The sequence below is a fragment of the Octopus bimaculoides genome, chromosome 22, assembly GCF_001194135.2.
Source record: "Octopus bimaculoides isolate UCB-OBI-ISO-001 chromosome 22, ASM119413v2, whole genome shotgun sequence".
NCBI classification, from domain to species: domain Eukaryota; kingdom Metazoa; phylum Mollusca; class Cephalopoda; order Octopoda; family Octopodidae; genus Octopus; species Octopus bimaculoides.
The window spans coordinates 25,545,899-25,546,952 of NC_069002.1; positions in this window are offsets into that span (position 1 = coordinate 25,545,899).

A 1,054-nucleotide genomic window follows, 5' to 3' on the forward strand; every position below is an offset into this window, starting at 1 on the left:
GAGAGGGAGAGAGAGAGAGAGAGGAAGAAAGAGAGAAACGGAAAGATTAAATTCAACAATCAACTCACTTCCCCCCGCCATAATGGCGGGAAGTGCATCGTAGCGTTGTTGTCGAACGAAATCACGTGAAGTCACATCTAACACTGTCACGTGGTTCTAATTAGACAAATGATACTGCACATGTTGAAATATAAATCAATAAACAAGAAAATAATAAGGAGCTAAAATTGGCAGCAACTTGAAGAGTTCTTTAATGAATTGTGACTAGATTATTACCATATTTTTTGTTGTTTCAACTTTTCACATAAAGCAGACGATAGCGAATTAAGAGTTTTATGGTTTTATATTCTTTGGCTGTTCAACTCGCAATTTAGCACGTTGTTATTTTTGGCCAACTCATCGTAGGCTCCTTCTGTCAGTTTACGGAAAGGCGTGAGAAGGGAGATGAAGAGTAAAGGATGAGGGGGCAGATGTGATTAGAAGATAAAGGAGAGGAAAAAGGGTAACATTATAATATTTATTTATCGATCTGATATGACAGTATGTTTGTTATTTTTTGACTACTCATCACACATATATTTATATGTGCATACACACACACACACGTATATACACACACGTATATACACACACGTATATACACACACGTATATACACACACATACACACACGCGCATACACACACACACACACTCAGACAGACAGACAGACAGACAGACACATATATATGTCATCTTATAGACGTCATAAAAATTTATAAACTTTCGATAGATCGTGCAATAATTCTGTTTTGGAATTAGCTCTCGAAGTACGTATGACCCTATAAACAATAGAATGTAATTATGTATGTGTATGAGTGGCTGTGTGGTAAATAGCTTGGGTGTCTTTTCAGAACATTGTCTGGTTTAAAAAGCCACATCAAACGTCATGATGATGCTAAGGTATAGGTACAGGAGGTGGTCAAACTCTGTATGAGGAACAGACAACCACCACCACCATATATATATACATACATACATTCTATCACTATATATATATATGCATATATATATAT